Source organism: Mauremys mutica, chromosome 3 (assembly GCF_020497125.1).
Source record: "Mauremys mutica isolate MM-2020 ecotype Southern chromosome 3, ASM2049712v1, whole genome shotgun sequence".
Lineage (NCBI taxonomy): Eukaryota > Metazoa > Chordata > Testudines > Geoemydidae > Mauremys > Mauremys mutica.
The window spans coordinates 173512391-173528901 of NC_059074.1; the positions used below are offsets into that span (position 1 = coordinate 173512391).

The window sequence follows — 16511 nt, forward strand, 5'->3', positions numbered from 1 at the left end:
CTGCAAGATAAAACATTCAGCAGTGTTCATTTCCCATCAAATTTTATCCTTATACAATTCAAATGACTGAAGATGGATACTTCAGTGTTGGCTTTTCTTGTCCATCTCATTGCAACTTAAAGAACAAAACCAAATTTCTTCAAATATGGCTTAAAATAAAATTACACAGTTGAATTTTTAAATAATTGATATAAAGCTTTGCAAAGCCTTTAGTATTCTGGGGGCTCTACCTTTGATTGAAAGGTCTAGACGTACTATAGCTGTGGTTATATTTTTGTAAAGTCGATAATACTGTTTAAATTGCTCTAAAGGTATAGAGTGCTTTAAATAGTTGTTTGATATACTGGGTTTCAGTAAGTGATGTCTCAAAGTGCAGTACCCACATATTTCCTTCTTCAGAAAAAAAAATATAGCGGGGGAGTTTAAGTGGAAAAATTTAGCGCTTAATGTAACATCAATGTTGAGAAAACAAATGCTCAAGTTAGAATTTTCTAAAATTCAGGTAATTCCATGGCATCTTTTTTGTACAGAACAAAGCATATGTTGGCACTGAGCAATTCATAAATAATGTCTGAAATTTTATATATCTCTTGTTAAATGTAAACCTTGGTTTATTAATGCCATAAAATAAAGGGTGGGCAACACAGCTAAGGAAAGGTATCGGCTTCCCTTTTAGGACAATGTCTTAAGATGTTGTGGATAGCTTTATCCTCAAGTGAATTCTTGTTTTCAATAGATGTCCTCGGTCAATACTGATTAGTTTGGAGAACTCTTTACCATTAGTGTTCCTCAGTGAATGAGATAATAAATCTGGAGGTTGTAGTAACCCTCTGCCTCATACTTGTCTTGTTTAGATGCAACCACGTGTTGAATGACTTGATACTTCATGCTTATCGGGTGTTTAAGTACTTGCAGGCCAACCAAATCTCCATCTACCATTCAGCCTAAAAATGAAAATCAAACACCCAAAAAACTGATAGCTCACTCCTCCCATGCAGCATTTGATTACTCATATAAGGCAAGCTCTGTCACTCATGTCATTTTGCAAGACTAAAACCAGCACATTGTTGCTGTCACTCTGAGCAGGATCTGGTGACCTGTGATAGGGATGGATGTTGGGAGTGTTTAAAAAAAAAAAAAAAAAAAAGCTGCTAATGCTGTGTTTATGCCCCTCTGTACCTGGTCATTTAGGATATTAATACATAGTTAATTTGCAGGAATTTATAAAATTAGATATCCATGAGGTCAGCAGTTGGTAGGCCTACCCTTTTGTGGAATAAGATGGAGGTTCTCTTTCTTAATAAAAGTATTTTAGAGTAACCATTTATATACCTTGATTCTTTTAATCTCCACTTACGGATTTATACATTTTCCAGAACTGGGTTTGCATGTCTCATTGTTCTTTAAATTTTTTTTTTTTAAGATACCTACAGTTAAGTAATACCTTTGCAGTCATTTTATGTTCTGTGGTGGTTGATTTTAATTTTCTGACAGTTTAAGGGCTTTATCTCCTTAGGCAGTTTTTGAAGGAATTTAAAGAAAAAAAATCTTTGAAACCTATTAGTAGTTAGGGCATATTATGTATAGCTTATTTACATGACTTGTAAATGTCCCAGTATTGTTTTACTTGTTGTCTGAATGTTTTAACAGCAATTAAGTCTTACTACAATCACCAAGTATTTTTTAAGCAAAAAGAATTCTAATATGTTATTTTAGTTATTTTGGATTAATTGTATTCTGTCTGCTTATGAAAGGCTTTGGTATTCTAATCTCCATGAATATTCAAAAGTGTATGATATTTAATGTATTTGCATATAATTCTTTTAAGCCTTAAAACAGAATGTATGAAAGACTGCATTTTATACTTCTGGTCCCACAATTTATAATGATTGATTTAGCTATAGCTGTTGAATTGTATATTGAGAGCTTTTCCATACATAGGGTTTCTGAGGATTGGGAATGACTTTTGGATATTACTGCTTGTTGCTGTGTGAGTGTCTTTCTTTGTTAATATTTCAGCAGTTAGAGCACTGAGGGTATAGTGCAGGCATTGCTTGGAGAACTCTGTTTCATCCAAAAGCCATAATATCCTCTCTCCTTTCCAGGAACTTCTAGTTCCAAGCAATGTAGGAAAAAATGTTTGTTGTTTTGCTAGATTCCAACTCCCTGTAGAGGGCCAAAGTGGAGCCAGTGCTCTGTTTCTGCACTGGCACTGAACAGTGTGAGGGCTAGGCTATGGCCACTCACTCTTCACCCTGGTCATCAGAGCTGAACAGGTATTTGGGTAGTCTGTATTTGCATCCATTTTAAAGTAGTGGATATTCCAGTAAGTCTTGTACTCTGCCCTCCGCCCCCCATGTCCCAGGTGAAACTCTGGTTACTTAACCATATTTTTTCCTTGGGGCTTTTGCTCCAGTCTGGTTCCTTCCACCAGTATACCAGTCTTGGTAACTTTTTGTGGAATAGAACCATGTTTGATATAAATATATTTTATATTACTCATCTCTTTTTTCTGTTGTGAAAATGGCAATTAAAATATTTTTGGAGTTAATTTTTTTTAAATGTATCTATCAGTTATGCAGTATTGTAGCCATGTCAGTCCTAGGATATTGGAGAGACAAGGTGGAGGTAATATCTTTTATTGTACCAACCTCTGTTTGTGAGAGAGACAAGTTTTTGAACTATACAGAGCTCTTCCTCAGGTCTAGGCTGACCTGAGGCAGAAATTACACATTTATTTGAGGGCCCATCCCCACAGTGGTAGGCACTTTACAAACATCTAAGAGAGACAGTCTCTGTCCCAAAGAGCGTATACATTAATTATACATACTCGGCTCTCTTTCTGGTGTCTCTTCCAGCAGTAGAGGTTTGTGCTTTAAAATCAAAATCTAGCCCAGACATAGAACTCAATCCTCCTAATTCACATGCATAAAAGTAAAGAAAGAGCATTAACTGTTGAAATGTGAAAGCTGCCTTTTAATTAGCTAAACATGCCCAGATACATTTGACACAAACTAATCTACCAAAAACTCATCAGCTGTATTGTGTCATTAGTGAATCTTGAATGTATAGGTTAACAGGATGTACTGATATTTTTGACAACCGGGCTAGGAGTTTTAATACAACCAGTGTATCAAAAAACCAAACAAACCCTATTCTAGTCTTAACATTCAATTAATTCTTTGTATACCTTTCTGAGTAGATAACTACTTTGTTTTTTTCCCTCTCTCTCTAGGAAATTTCAAAATAAAGCAGATGTTGCATCGTGCACTGGTATCTCAAGGTTTTCCAAGTTACTCTCTTCTGTACGTGTTGGCAGGAATGTAAACCTAATGTTCTAGATTAATGCTGGAGGAATTGGCTAGAGGTGCAGTTAACAGGTAAGAACAGATTCTGGTGGTTTTGGGGAGGTAAGATGGAAAGGTAACCTGAAATCTTACCTTAATGACTGAGGTAGCAATCTTTGTTGTTCAGCTGTTTCAACTTGAAATTGACTAAGGATTTATAATTTAGCATTTCTTGACATTTGTTCTGAGTTTAATTGATTTTTCTCATTCTTAAATGTAGTCGTCAACATTTTAATGTACATTTAACATTCATATCCTGGGTATATGTTGCAAACAGGTAGATCATTTCGGCTAGACATATTTTTCTGATTAAAGGATAATTAAATTTTTGTAAAACTTTCAATGGAAAACATTTTTAATAAGTGAAAATCTGTAATTAATCAGCATGTTGGTATCCAGTAATCCAGAATTGATGGGTTCTTGCTCTCCAATAAACATTGTCCTCTAGTGGCAACTAGTAAAAACTCTTGAAACATCTTGGCATCACCTGGCTGAGATCAGTTTACTGTTTCCTTTCTCTTAGGCCTGGTCCTCACTGAGGCGGGGTCAATCTAAGATACGTCAACTTCAGCTATGCTATTCTTGTAGCTGAAGTTGCGTATCTTAGATCAACTTAGAATCACTTACTTCGCGTCCTCGCAGCACGGGATCGACGTCCGCCGCTCCCCCGTCGACTTTGCTTCTGCCTCTCCCCAAGCTGGAGTTAGCAGTCGATGGGAGAGTGATCAGGGATCGATTTATTGCGTCTACGCTACACGTGATAAATCGATCCCCGATTGATCCCTACCCGCCGATCCGGCTGGTAGTGTAGACATACCCTTAGTGTCTCTCTTGCCTTAAATTAGGCAATTGTGGCAGTACTGTCAAAGTTTCCTTTTTGACTCAGTTACAGAGCCTTCTGTAACTTTGGTTAACTGTCCTTCGTAAGCATATTGTAGATTCAACTGCTGAAAAACCTCTGCAAAGGGAAAGGTATCTGAGGTCTTGCAGAGTTTCCCAGGTCATTGTTGCAGGTTCTGGTTGTTTCATTTCTATTCATTGCTCTGACTGGCAGGTTGAGAACTGTTGGAGAGGGTACTGATCTCCTTTTCACCAGAAAGTGATTACATCAACCAGGGTGTGGCACTAACATTTTTGACCCTGTTACTCTGTCCGGTTGCTGTGTTCCATAGCATAGTATTTATCACTGTTTTTACCACAAAGTATATGTGTTAAACCAGTATGCTTCAGGACAGTATATTTATGCATTCTCAAATCATTTTTAATAGCTTCCCTTTTAATATTGCAGCTGCAGTAATGTCGTCAGTGTGATTCTCTTAAAAAAAAAAAAAGGCCTTATTTTAATTGCTGGTATCTTTGACAATATGAGAATTACATTTTGAACAATAAAAGATTCAAAATCAAATATGCTTTAGCGGTCCATTCAGTAAAGGCCTATGGCATATATGATTGTGTAATTAATTGCCTTTCCAGTACAAGTTCCTATCAAGTTTTTATTTAAAAAATTATGTTCTTGAAAAAGATCAAAACTGTACTTTAAAAATAGTTAAAGGCAGTGCCCTAAATCCAGAACCCTAGCGTATAACGGCATGAAACAAAGTATCATTAAAATGGCCATACTTAGCACAATGGAGGAATATCATCTGGACATGGTTCTTAACCACCGTAGATCAGTATTTCTTGGTTAAAATGCTCAAGTTTGATTTTTGTACAGATATCACTTCCAGATCATGCCTAAAATATCAGTTAATTCTGTACTAATATTTATAGCCAATATTGGGATCTTTTTATCATGCTTTGATTTTTACTACTTTTAAATGTTACTGGTAGAGCCAAAATCTGCTGGGCTTATTCATGTGACTGGTATCATTTAAGGCACCTAAGTAAAGTGAGCAGAACTTGACCTTTAATATGAGTCTGGTTAGCTTTATATGTAAGTCAGGAAAATAGGAAACAGAATAGCTGAACATTTTTCATGGGGTTAGAAGAAATAGTGAATTGCAGCCTCTTCCTTGTACAACTTCACACTCCAGCAGCAGAGCCTTATTTTATCCACGTGCTACACAAATAGCCTTGCTTTTTGGATAGCTTGCAGAAGTAAATGTGGGAGGGAAGCAAGCTTGATTATTGGCTGTAGAAAATGTGATCTGGTACAGACAGATTCAAACACAAGGAATTTCTACAACTCCTTTGCCTCATGTGTAAATGGCACTTTCTCTCAGCTTTCACAGTGCCTGAATCAAGAAAACCTATCTAAAGCTGAACCTAGATATAAGGATGATGATGGTAAAAAGAGGAAGTGCTATAAAGAACTTTCCTCCTCTGTAATGTCTCCTTCTGTTGGGTATCACTGCCTTCAGATTGCCAAATCATTCCACAGACATGGGGTCTTCGTGGAACATCGAACTGCTGTTGGATGCCCAAATACTCATGAAAGCCACAAATGCCCACTTTGATGTGCACCCCTTCCTATCTGGTTCAGACCTGGCCGCAGCAGTACATGCGTTTGTGATTATGGGTTGATTATTGCAATTTGTATCTGAGAATGAAGCTGCGCACCTTGAAAAAGGTTCAACTAGTACAAAATACAGCAGCAGCCTGACTGCTTAGCAACAGAGGTCATCTCAATGCTGCATTTTTTGTATTGGTTCCCCACTGAAAGCAGAGTTTATTTCAAGGTCCGTTACAAAGCTGTCTGTGGTATTGGACCTAGCTACCCGAGAGATTATCTCTAACTCTGAAACCGTGACTACAACAAGTGGGCTATGTTGTTCCGCTGGAATTGTGAAACTGTAAAATGATAGTGGTAGGTTTGGGATTACAAGCATTGATTTTTACATGGATGAATTTGTTTCCTTTGAACTCTGAAAATCAGTTTGATTTATTGGACATCTATACTGTATATTTGTTAAAGAAATCAAATACTGTTAAGGTGAAAAATACACAAGGCACTCAAACAGTCTTAACTCTGCTCTATCATGATGAAATGCAATAATAATAATAAAGGCATTTTAGTGTTTGTGGCCCTAGATGTAAATTGATTTTTAAAGGCATATTGGAGGGTTTTTTAGTAGTTTCTCTTCTGGCTTCACTACAGAGCAGATTAAGGTTGTTTGGGTGCCTTAACTATGCATTTACTAGGTTAATGTTTTTCTTTTTAGTGTAACATTTAACTTTGTTTTTGTCATAATTATAACTTCCATGTAGTTTGTTTATCTATAAATTACTAATGCACAGTCAACCATAGTTACATCTTAAAATTTGTTTAGGAATTTCTTTAACTTTTTAAAAAACTGGAGTCCCAAATACTGAAAGAGAGAGAGCTTCTATGCAATATTTCTGGTTTGGCATTCTAGAGCTCTCCATAGCAGCTCTGTTAAAATTATTGCTGAACCACAGACAACTACTGCACCCAAATCTGACAGCTCTGCACCTGATAGCTTGGTTACCGCATGGTCGAATGCGGAGGAACAGGCGTGCTCGCCCCATGTTCAACAGGTATGGATGGGTAGCAGAAAGCCCTCCACCAGGTTGACCTATCTGGCTAAGTGAAAGTGGTTGGCATGTTGGGCGTCAGACCAAAATCTTTTGCCTGATCAGGCCTCACTCCAGTTGTTCCTAGAGTACCTTCTGCACCTCAAGCTCCATGACCTGTCACTTTCATCAATCAGAGTCCACTTGGCAGCTGTTTCAGCCTTCTACCTTCCAGTTCAGGGCAGGTCACTCTTTGCTCATCACATGATGGTCTGGTTTCTAAAAGGTCTCGAGTGGTTCTACCCTTAAGTCTGTGACCCTGTCCCACCTTGGGACCTAAACCTTGTGCTGTCAAGGCTCCTGGGTCCTCCCTTTGAGCAGTTGGCTTCTTGTTCCCCCCTTCTTCCTGCTGGCAATAACATCAGCCTGTAGGGTCTCTGAAATCAGAGCCCTTACTTCAGAGCTGCCCTACACTCTAAGGACAAGGTTCAACTGCACCCAGCCATTTTGCTCAAGGTAGTTTCGCAATTTCCTACTAACCAGGATATATTTTTATCGGTCTTCTTTCCAAAACCTCATAAGTCAGATGAGGAGCATAGACTATACTCTCTGGATGTCAAGAGAATGCTAGTCTTTTATATTGACAGGACTAAGCTGTTCCGTAAGTCGACGCAACACTTCATTGCAGTGGCAGACAGGATGAAGACCTTCCTGTTTCTGCTCAGAGAATTTCTTCATGGATTACCGCCTACATCAGGTTTTGCTATGAACAGGCAAAGATGCCACCGCCAGCAATCATAACCACCCATTCGACCAGCGCTTAAGCCTCGTCAGCAGTGTTCCTGGCCCAGATTCTGATTCAGGACATCTGCAGGACCGCTACCTGGTTATCCATTCATATGTTCACGTCCCATTACGTGATTACCCAGCAGGCTCGGGACGACGCTGGGTTTGGTAGAGCAGCTTTGCGAGCCACACAACCATGAATGCCGAGCCCACCTCTGGGGATACTGCTTGTGAGTCTTAGAATGGAATCAGTGTGAGAAAGCACTCGAAGAAGAAATGCTGTTACCTACCTTTTGTAACTGTTGTTCTTTGAGATGTGTTGTTCATGTCCATTCCATTAACTGTCGTCCTACCCCTTTCTCGGGTTACTGATATGAAGGAACAGAGAGGGCGTAGGGCTGGCGGCGCCTCATGTACCGGTGCATGAGCATGAGAAGCCAGAGGGTACCAGAGCTGGCCCTACGGATACCACTAAGGCAAAAAATTCTGACAATGGAGCACGTGGGTGCGCACACATCTAAAATGGAATGGACATGAGCAACACATCTCGAAGCACAACAGTTATGAAAGGTAGGTAATGGTTTTATTGGCTCTCAAGTTACCTATAGTCCTTATAATTAGCAATTGTGTATCTAATTGTTGTAATAGCTTAGTTTAATTATAATCTAATTTCTTAAGTGCAGGCTACCTTTGCAGATTGTAGTTAATTTTAACTATGTGGAAAATAATGAAATGCCAATGTTGTTCCATTGTTAAGGTCATTCAGGACAAAGAAAAGACTGGCATACATGACATTGTTTAAAGGACCAAGTTTTTAATTAATTTAAAATATAAACTACTGGATCTACCTGCAGATTATCAGACAATTGATTCTTCACTTGGAGTAAAATGCTGTAAATTTGGAAGGGTGTACTGTATTTTTCAGACAAAACTAAGGTTGAATCCCTGTGTTACTTGCAAAATAGAATGCAACTTTAGCTATGTGATGACCAGCATTTCCATAATATTTTTCTTATTATTGAACGTGGGGATAAAACTGCTCCTTTTTGTAAAGCGCTATAGATAAGAAGTGATATGTAAGAAGGTGGTTTAATTATTATCATCTAAAACATTGTAATACTGCATGCCCACTTGTGTTATTTACCAGGTAACAGTACAGTAATTGATGTGTAAAATCAAGTAATAGTTTTAAGTTCCTTGATTTGTTTTGCTCAGTTCAAATGCAGACAGTTAAATAGTATTCATTTTTCTATGTAGGATTTAAGAATAAAATGGAATGTGTTAATTGATTCTTTATAAACTTGTTAAAAACAAACCAAAAACTTGTGGTATATTAGTGCAGAGCATACTGTACTAGTTCCGGGCCAGGGATTTAAATGTTCATTTAGATCCAAATGAAATGTATGTTTTCCTTCAGAATAGTATTCTTTTCAATATTGCCTGCTACCCCCAAATAAAAATATCTAATAACCTGTACTGTATTGTGTGACGACGAGACTTCAGTTACTTTGGTTGTCACTTCCATCTTCAGTTTACAAAGCATAGAGTTTTTTCTATAGAAATGTCAGCCTTTTTTATAGTAGGAGCACATGCACTTTGTAAAAAGCAACTCTGGCACTGTTCATTTTTTCTATAGCACTGACTTATTCAAAATTATTAGCCCATGGAGTGAACTCTTCAGAGGAAGAGAATTATTCTTTCATAGCCTGTTCCCAAAAAGATTGAGACTAGGCTACCCTAGTTATATTAAAAGATGCTTTGTTGTCTTTGTATGGATTGTAAATCATCAGGGCATTATTTTACTTCAGAATAGTTTATTTAAAACTCACAAGTTATCTGAAACTTACTGTTTAATATATCAAAGATTTACTGTTAATACTAGCTTTTCAAACCTGTACCTGATGATTAAATTACACTTTTTGCCTTGCAGCAAAACATCCTATAAACAGATTTTATTTTCAGCCTCTTAACTCTGAATATACGTGGAAAACAACATGCAGGTATTTTATTTAAACATAATGGAAAAGAATTGTTAACCTTCTTGCCCCCCACCCCCAAATACCTAAACCAAAAAACCTCACCAAGAATATGCTGTAACTAAATAACGATAATTGTTTCTCTGTCATAACATTATATAACTAGTAATTTGAGATAGAGATGGAGACTAATAATTTTGCTCTTCTTCGCTGCCTTTCAAAGATCTTGAAATATTTTACAAACATAATTTAAAGGACAGCTACAGTAGATGAAGTGTATAAACCCATTAACATTTGTGTAATACCAATGGTCCTGTATTTATCTTTGGAGTATGTCAAGTGAGCAGAATGCATAATATTAAAAGAAAAAAAATTCAACCTGCATGGTGGCAAAAAGATTGGATAGCCTTATGTAAAAGAGCACATTATGAAGCATGGGAATGAAATAGAAAGATGACTTTTAGAGAAGCATATAGTTGTTAACACATATATTGTATACTTATTTTCTATCTGTTAAGCATTTATATAGTTCCCCTCCCCCATCACCATAATGCCTGAGCGCCTCAGTTAAAACATGAGATTATTTGGGAGCTGTGTCAATGTCAGAACTACTCAGTGGGTATCAAGGATCAGGATTTCTGGGCTCTGCTTCAGGCTGTTAATGGGAGTGGGATCCATCGGTTACAAACAGCATAGCCAAGGACAGATTTGCCATATTTGTTTTGAAATACAGTGGCAATGGATGATTTGAATCTGCCATATTAGAGACAAGGTTTTATTCCCAGCTGTGCTAGAGAAGTGACCTGCAACCTATCACTTGCAACATCTGTATAATGGAGGAAATGCTTGCTCCTCTCCTAGGTGGAGGTTTGAGCTAGGGGCTGTAGAAGAGTGAGGATTAGAACTTCATGGTCTCCTTCTGGCTCCTAGCCCAGCTTTCCTTTCACTAGGCCAAGAGGTGGCAGCTTCTGCTGTCTCATCTGGAGCTCAAGCTCATTAGGGCTAAGGAGCATATTCAATGCAAAAGGAATATTAAAATTTTTAGAAGCAAGCTTCTAACAAGCTTTGAGTGTGTGCAAATGAGGATCTTCTTAAGCTTTTAAGCTAGCCAAGTATTGGTGGATCTTCATGAGGTCAACAAAAGGGAATCTGACATCAGAACTTACCCCCCTGCCAAACTTTAAGTCCCTGCCCCAAACCGTGTAGTTGCTCTAGAGCAGTGGTCCCCAACCTTTTGCATCTGGTGGGTGCCAGACGACGAGCCACGGAGGAGCGTGGCGGTGGACGAGCATCAGCCGAAATTCCGCCGACAAGCGGCAACATCAGTAGGCGTCGCTGCTGAAATGCCGCCGAAAAGCAGCGTCATCCAGACGGGTTGCCGCTGAAATACCGCCGAAAATTGTTAATACTAGCTTTTCAAACCTGTACCTGATGATTTAATTACACTTTTTGCCTTGCAGCAAAACATCCTATAAACAGATTTTATTTTCAGCCTCTTAACTCTTAAAATTGGTGGCATTTCGGCGGTGATGCCTCTGGATGATGCAGCTTGTTGGCAGCATTTCAGCGGATGCTTGTCCGACAGCTCACTTAAATGCTCCGGCGGCACTGCATTGGGGACCCCTGCTCTAGAGGTCTAAGAAATGGCTGAAAAAAAAGTGAACATTGAATTTAGGGGAAAATAAGCAGTTTTGCCATTTTTGAAGATGGCTGTACTTTTTGCTGGAACATCCTAAAAAAAATAAATTTTTTTTGTTCAGCCTGAAAGAGAGAACGTGCACAATTTCAGCCCACATTTGGCAAACTTACATTAGAAAGCTCCTGTTTTCTGTTATAAAGTGTTAAGCAACCTTAGCTATAGGCCTTGCTACCACCTTTGCTTTAAATACATTATTGCACAAAATCCTAAATGCCCCCATGCGATAATCTAATAAATAGTATACCTCAAAATATTCAATATTAAAAAAAAAACTATTAGAATACACAATCCTTTATGTTTAAGAAACCAAGAGACAGACAGACCGGGGGGGGGGGGGAGGGGAATTGATAGTTACTTTTGACAAAATCAGCCCTTTTTCCCTTCTTTAAGTAGAGAATGTCAAATAATTATTTCCTATATACAAGTGTAATCTTACTACTGTTTTCATCATTTCTTAATGAAGAGTTCCCCATTTAGAATTTAAATCCAAGCGGGACCCAAAGTTTTATAACGCTTAATGAAAAAAGACTCCAGAATCCTCATGAGATTTTTTTTTTTTTTTTTGTAAATCATGACCTTTGTCTTCCAACTGACTTACAATTCTTAATAAGTTTAATCTTTTTGTTGCCATGCTGTATGTTTTCACAAAATTGTAGAACTGGAAAGCACCTCGAGGGGTCATCTAACCAATCCCCTGCACTCATGGCAGGACTACGTATTATCTAGATCAGTGTTTCCCAAACTTGGTACGCCGCTTGTGTAGGGAAAGCCCCTGGCGGGCCAGGACACTTTGTTTACCTGCTGCGTCCCACAGGTCCAGCTGATCACGGCTCCCACTGGCCACGGTTCTCTGCTCCAGGCCAATGGGAGCTGCTGGAAACGGCGGCCAGTACGTCCCTTGGCCCGCGCTGCTTCCAGCAGCTCCCATTGGCCCGGAGCAGTGAACTGTGGCCAGTGGGAGCCGCGATTGGCCGGACCTGCAGACTGGCGGCTGCTTCCAGCAGCTCCCATTGGCCTGGAGCAGTGAACCGTGGCCAGTGGGAGCCACTACACAAGCGGCGTCCCAAGTTTGGGAAACACTGATCTAGAGCATCCCTGACAGGTGTGTGTTTTTTTTGTTTTTGTTTTTTTTAAACCTTAAAAATCTCCAATGATGGAGATTCCACAACCTCCATAGGCAATTTATTCCAGTGTTTAACCACCCTGACGGTTAGGAAGTTTTTCCTAATGTCTAATCTAAACCATCCCTGCTGCAATTTAAGCCCATTGCATCTTGTCCTGTTCTCAGAGGTTAGGGAGAACAATTTTTCTCCCTCCTCCTTGTAACAACCTTGTATGTACTTGAAAACTGTTGTATCCCCTCAATCTTCTCTTCTCCAGACTAAAAGATCCCAATTTTTTCAATCTTCTCTTACAGGTAGGTCCCTACCAAATTCACAGTCCATTTTGGTCAATTTCACAGTCACAGGATGTTAAAACTTGTAAAATTCACGATTTCAGCTATTTAAAATAGAAATTTCATGGTGTAATTGTAGTGGTCCTGACCCAAAATAGAGTTGTCGGGGGGGTTGCGGTTCTGCTATCCTTACTTCTGCGCTGCTACTGGCAGTAGTGCTGCCTTCAAAGCTGGGCAGCTGGAGAGCAGAGGCTGCTGGCCAGGAACCCAGCTCTGAAGGCTGTGATGCAGCCTTCAGAGCTTGGCCTTTGGTCAGCAACCACCACTCTCTCTCCGCCCAGCTGTGAAGGCAGCGGGTGCAGAAGTAATGGTGGCAATACTGCAACCCCCCTAAAATAACCTTGCAGCCCCTCTGTAATGCCCTTTTGGGTCAGGACCCCCAGTTTGAGAAATGCTGGTCCCCCCTGTGAAATCTGTATAGTATAGGGTAAAAGCACACGAGAGACCAGTTTTTACAGTCTGTGATGTGTTTTTTCATGTCATGAATTTGGTAGGGCCCGACGCATAGGTAATGTTTTCTAGACCTTTAATAATTTTTGTTGCTCTTCTTTGGACTTTCTCCAATTTGTTCACATCTTTCCTGAAATGTGCGTCCAGAACTAGACACAATACTCCAATTGAGGCCTAATCAGCGGGGAGTAGAGCAGAAGAATTACTTCTTGTGTCTTCCTTGCAAACACTCCAGCTAATACATCCCAGAATGTTTGCTTTTTTTGCAACGGTGTTACACTGTTGACTCATATTTACCTTGTGATCCACTATGATCCTCAGATCTTTCCAGCATATTCCTTCCTAGGAAGTCATTTCCCATTCTGTATGTGTGCTACTGATTGTTCCTTCTTAAGTGGAGAACTGTCCTTATTGAATTTCATCCTATTTACTTCAGGCCATTTGTCCAGATCATTTTGATTTTTAGTACTATCCTCCAAAGCCCTTGCAACCCCTTTTAGGTTGTTATCTGCAAACTTTGTAAGTGTGCTCTCTATGCCTTATCTAAATAAATGATTAAGATATTGAATGGAAGTAGACCCAGAACTCATCCCTGTGGGACCCCACTTAATATACCCTTCCAGCTTGACTGTGAACCACTGATAACTGGCTGGAAAACCTTTCCCAGAAAGAAGTTATGCACTCTCCTTATAGTAGCTCCATCTAGGTGGTATTTCCCTAGTTTATGAGACGGTCATGCGAGACAGCATCAAAAGCCTTTCTAAAGTCAAGATATACCACATCTACCACTTTAGCCACAAGGCTTGTTACCCTCTCAAAAAAGCTATTAGGTTGGTGTAGCAAGTCAAGCACTCACCACTGTGGCGCCTTCTGCTGGTTATCCGGGAATTAGATCAATTCCAGCCTCAGAACACCTCCTGCTGGCTGGTGTCTCACCTGCCTCGGGTCCCTCCCAGCCCCCGGTGTCCCTTTCCTTGAGGTTCTGCCTACAGCAGCACCCCCACACTCTAGGTCTCCTCTCCCACGGGAACCCTCAACCCTCTAAGCCCACCTTGCCCCAGTGGCTATTGCCAGTTGTCATCTAGCCCCCATGCTCTGGGGCACACTGCCGTCCGTAATGGTCACTCATCACTGGCAAGGGGGTTGGACCAGCTGCCTTTCCCTGCAGCCCCAGTATCTTCCTAGGCCTTAACACGGCCTCAGCCTGGGGAGTTGCCAGGCTGGAGCTCCCCAACTCCTCTTTCCCTTCCCTAGAATTGCTCTGCTTTAAGTACTCTGTGCTCCCCTGCAGCTAGGTCCTTCCCACTCCAAGGCTGGAGTGAGACTGACCCAGTTCTGCCCTGATTGGGTGTGGCCCCAGTTGTGGCCGCTTCCCCAGTCAGCCTACCTTTTTCCCCAGGAGCGGGGTAACTGCCCCGCTACAGTTGGCTGACACAATTTGTTCTTGAAAAATCCATGCTGACTGTTACTTTTCATCTTATTATCTTCTAAGTATTTGCAAATTCCTTAATTATTTGCTCCCTTATCTTTCTGGGTACTAAAGTTAAGCTGACTGGTCTGTAATTCCCCATGTTGTCTTTATTTCCCTTTTTATAGATGGGCATGATATTTGCCATTTTTCAGTCCTCTGGAATCTCTCCTGTCTTCCATGACTTTTTGCAAATTATTGCTAATTTTCATAAATTATATGATTGTAAGACTGAGAGGTATTCAAGTAGAAACAGAAAACATTGGGGTAAGAGTTTATTCTTTATAAAATTAAAGACAAGCACTCAGTAGTTAGGAAAGAGCAGAAATTAAGCTTGTCTGAATCCTTTAATTTGACTGTTTATTTTATGCAATACAACTGCCTTTAATTACAAGATCACATCATTTTCTTCATGGGCCCCATTTTATTTACTGTGTTAAGTGTTTCCAGTCTCTTTCTCCATTGAGAAAACTATATATTTTTGAATGGCCAACTCCTGAGCACAAGAAGTTCACTAGCCATAGTTGTGACAAACTGTACAGAGTATAGAAAGACAAATTTGAGATGTGCGGGGGTCCCTAGAGAAGTCTCAGTTTTTCTGCTTTATCAAGAGAGTGTTTTTTCTGGTGGAGAGATTTGCCACCAGGTTAGCTGTTGAAATGGGATTGAGTCCTCAAATTCTTCTGAATTGTTTTCCAGGCATTGGTTTTTAATAGCAGTGAAGCTGAGGGTTACATTTTTGCCTCCTGGTCTCAGTAGCAAACACAGTACAAGAGATATTTCTGCTTATTAGGAGTTAGAGTGAATTGAGAAGAGTCCCTTGTAGAACTGAATTTTCTTTTGGGTCCAGAGAGCTCTTCACTGGTGTCTCAAGTTGCACCTCTTTAAGAAGGGTAAGCTATAGTTAAATCCCCAGGTGTCTAGGATGACAACTGATCTCAGCCTCTGGAGGTGAAACGTTTTCATGGGTCTCAAGTCATGTCACTATCTGTAGTCCCAGTCTGATTTGTGTAGGGACATCAGCTTCCTGGAGTTCAGGGCAATGGGTCTGGTGATCTAATGCACTTCCTGCCATAAATCTCCATTTCTGCTATCCTCAGAGAATGCAACAGATAGACAGAACATGTAAACCATTGGGGAGTGGGGGGGGTGGGGGGAACCAGGAGGAGTCCATTCTCCAAGCCCGACCTGGATTGTTACCAAGGTAGAAAAGGCTCATCTGACTGTCTGGTTGACATATTTTCAATTGGACCTGACTCAACACATCCACCATTTCCTCTGAAAAATGGCAGCTGAACAAACAAGCTGTTCAGGATGTTGCCACACAGGGCCTATGCCAGAGTGACAACTTTGCCTTGTATTTCAATTCTCAGCTGCCCCTTTTTTGTTTGACACTGTGACCCTCTGTCCTTGGGAGGTGGCTGCCTTCTTCAGTTCCCTTCTCCTAAATTGAGTCTGAAAACCCTGTGAAGACAAAAAGTGAGTCATTGAATTAAGGTCACCGTAATCATTTAGAATTGGCCACAGAGACCATATTTCCTCAGCCTCCTCCCAGATGTCTCTAGATTCACCCTGAATTTTACCTCAGTCTTTGGCAGACACCTTTTGCATCAAAGACCTGTGTTGTGCTTCGATCCATTGTGTCTATCCCTAATGTGAAGTTTGATATTCAGTTATCCAGCAAATCTCATTTATTTTCTCTTTTCCTAGAAAGTATTCAGCATTAGAATTAGACAGAAAACAAAATGTCAGGTGATTGGCTGCAGCAAAACAATGCATTTCATGGCAGAAATGTTGAATTTCATAGTATCTTGGGGGGAAAAATACAAAATTCTGCAGCCGTGGAATCCTGGAA

The 16511-nt window shown here is 40.1% G+C and overlaps 1 protein-coding gene across 6 annotated transcripts in view; it reads left to right on the forward strand.

The window, feature by feature from the left end:
• Positions 1 to 16511, forward strand: part of PPM1B (protein phosphatase, Mg2+/Mn2+ dependent 1B) — a 120557-nt gene that overhangs the window by 41359 nt on the left and 62687 nt on the right. For all 6 annotated transcript variants that reach the window (XM_045011109.1, XM_045011113.1, XM_045011107.1 and 3 more), the window contains exon 2: positions 3236 to 3380. The gene's annotated coding sequence lies outside the window, so the exon portion shown is untranslated. The remainder of the gene's footprint in view (positions 1 to 3235; positions 3381 to 16511) is intronic.